At 44.8% G+C, this 3,075-nt stretch overlaps 1 protein-coding gene across 1 annotated transcript in view; it reads left to right on the top strand.

The window, feature by feature from the left end:
• LOC102045650 (trifunctional purine biosynthetic protein adenosine-3-like) overlaps positions 1-3,075 on the top strand; it is a 39,497-nt gene that overhangs the window by 6,515 nt on the left and 29,907 nt on the right. The window lies entirely within an intron of this gene.

Below are 3,075 nucleotides of genomic sequence, written 5' to 3'. Positions count from 1 at the left end.
GGGATCAGTTGTTGGGTTAAAAGGGAAAATAATCCAGGTGTCAGTTCTTAATTGGATAGTTTAGTCTTAAAAAACCTTGTAACAAGAGATTGTTGGCCATTTTGTGCCTTGCTAATGAAAGGCTGCAGAACTCTGTTGTGAAGCTGTTACACTGGTAAGAAATAATAAACACCTGAGTCTGAATGTGAACTATGGTCTCAGGTGCCTTCAATCCTGACCTCCACAGAGGTAGAAAATACAAACAGAGAATCCACAAAGGATTGTTCCTTTCTTAGGCCCTCTCCTCCTCCTCCTCTCTGCTTTCCAAAACCAAATAAGAATCACTGAAGGATGACAAATCCCACATGAGCATTTGGGACTGGGTGTTCACCATTTCTTCTGTCCACAGGGACAGCCAAGTGTCCCCCTCCTCCCTTGCCCAAAATCCAACAGCAGAGAGTCCCCAGGCCAGCGTTCTCTCTGGGGGAGCAGCAGGAGGGAAGTTTGAGGACTTCTGAGAGAGGGGAAGGCAGGGATTCTCCTTTCTTTCTGTCTTTCCCACACCAAAGGAGACTCCTGCAATGGGAAAAGGAGTTGTTCATGGTGGAACTGCCCTGCAGGGCTCTGGCCCAGAGGAGAGGCCTGGGGGACATCAGGTGTGGTCCCACCTGCAGGTTGGCACTTGAAAGCTGTGTCAGTGGGAAAATTGGAGAGAAAACAGATGATCCAGAAGCACACTTGATCTGTCTCCTCTCACTCAGCGCACTTGGAGGAGGTTCTGGATCAATGATGCAGGGCAAGCCTAGGAAATCAGGAGGAACTCTGATTTTACTCCTTGTGGGAAAGGAGAGGGGCGTTTGTGCACGGCTGAAGCGGGGCAGTCCTGCGGGAGCGCCACAGCCATTCTGCAGCCTTGGAGCCAGCTGTTGGTGTTTCCCTGGTGTTGCTCAGTTTTGCTTCAATGTTTCCAAAATAAAGCAGAAAACAGGAAACAAATTTAAAAGTTCAAAAAGACAAGAACAAGTGACAAAAACTGTTCAGAATTTCTAGCATAGTTTTTTTTTCTGCCTCTTTGAGATCCTTCCCCTGGCAGGGGATATAAAATTGTTCCTGCATGGGATCTGAGTGCCGAGCTCAGCTTTGTGACACATTGTAGGTGGGTTTTTCCTCCAGGGCTGAATCCTATTTCCTTGGTCAGACAGGCTGGTGGGAGGAGCTGTTTGTGACCTTATCCAAGGAAGATGGAGAGAGAGAGGAGGGCCCACAGTGCTGAGGGTGTGGGGAGGGCTTGAAGGTGGGAGGCACCGAGGGGATTCTGCTGGGGATGCTCCAGTGAGGGTGGAGGATCAAGGGGGACGGGGCTGCTGCAGGTCTGGCTGACTCTTCCACCTCTTATCCTTGGCTTTAGGAGATCAGAAATCATTTGGAGCTGAAGCAGGAACTGCAGGAAGATCCTTCTGGAGGACTCCTTTTGTGAGGACAAACAGCAGGGTCTGACACGGTAAGGGGAAATAATTCCACGGAGATGTCCCTCTCCACAGCCTTCCTCCCAGCACCAGCAGTCCTTGCAGCTCTCTTTTCCTCCAGCAGCTCTGTCCCTCTCTCCAGCCTTCCCTCCTGGACCAACTCACTCACCAAAATTCCTCTCTTCCAACACGCTTTTGCTTGGCTTGGCAAAAAACATCCTTAGTGTCCTCACTGGGAGGTGGAATGGGAAAGTGGATTTTTCCCAAAGGGCTGGAGGTACTGCTTGCTTTCACTCCCTTCCCAGTTCAGAACTTTAATTCATTCTGCTTTAGAAACTTCACAGAATTGTGCGATTATTGGCAGGGCGGGGGGGTGTGGGTGTAGAATTACTTTTAAAACCACTTTCCTTTTCATTGTTAACTGTTGTACCATTCTGGAGCCCGGCAGAGAACGTTGGTGCTCTTGTTAGAGACAGAGCAGTTGTAACTCATCCTCACATTCACAGCCACTTCCAGGGATTATTTCTCAGGCAGTGACAAAAGGAAGGACAAAGTCTGACAGTCTGGATTGTTACCCAACAAAAAGGCTGAGAAAGTCTTTTGCAAGGAAATCAGTCCTGGTAGAGCATGAAGCACGTGCTCTGTGTTTGTACACCTAGAGCACAACAGCTGAAAATTTAATAGCAAATAACCCCCAAAACTCTGCAGTTCCCAGGGCTGGGCTCTGAGAATTCCTGACTTTGTACTTGGGCAATTCAAGAAGGATGAAATACAGAGTTAAATTGGATTTTGTAGTGAGCTAAGATGGTATAATCCTGTCTCAGGAGCTCCAAGCACAATTCTTGGTGTATCCATGAACATCTTGCCTGGAATATTCTCCTCAGTGTCACCATTTAGCTCCTGTTTGCCTTTGGAAGCTGCTCAATGAATTAAACCCAGGGGTTGTGATTCCTTGGGAGAAGGCAGCATCACTTGCTGCTGTCTGTGGTACCTTTAATTTATGATCCCTCTCCTGGCTAAGGACTGGTTTCTCCATTAGCACCCCCTTAAAGGTCATGTTCTGGGGTGCGTTTTTCTCTCTGACATTTGTCCACATGCAGCACATAGGGAGAAATTAATTTTGCAGATGTGACCTATGATAACATTTCTGAAATAAATCCAAATTAATCTGCCACGAAATATTGCTGAGGAGCTGCTCAAAATGTCAGTGAGCCAGTGAGATGAACAGTTGTCTTTTATTGAATGTGCTGCTCTGCTGAAGTGTCCTCCAAGCAATTGTCCATGGATAAAATCTCTCCTGAAATCTGCCTTTGCCATTTACTGCTGAGCATGATTGCACTCTTAAAAGCTTCTAGACCAATCACAGCATTCAGACTGAAATATGTTTATTAAATATGAAAAGGAGATGAACAATTACATTTTTATTTTTGCCCATCTATTTATTATATAGTTATTCATTATATATTCATTGCTTAGTTCTGTCTTATATATTTTATTATGTTTATTAGATACAGATTTCTTTATTTTTGTTTAGAAATAAATACATATATAACATATAAATTATGTATATAAACATAAATATGTATATATACACATATATATGTATATGTATATGTAATATATAAAATTA

The sequence above is a fragment of the Geospiza fortis genome, unplaced genomic scaffold (genome assembly GCF_000277835.1).
Source record: "Geospiza fortis unplaced genomic scaffold, GeoFor_1.0 scaffold96, whole genome shotgun sequence".
Lineage (NCBI taxonomy): Eukaryota > Metazoa > Chordata > Aves > Passeriformes > Thraupidae > Geospiza > Geospiza fortis.
The sequence above is the reverse complement of the archived record's forward strand: the minus strand, read 5'-3'. Positions and strand labels throughout refer to the sequence as shown.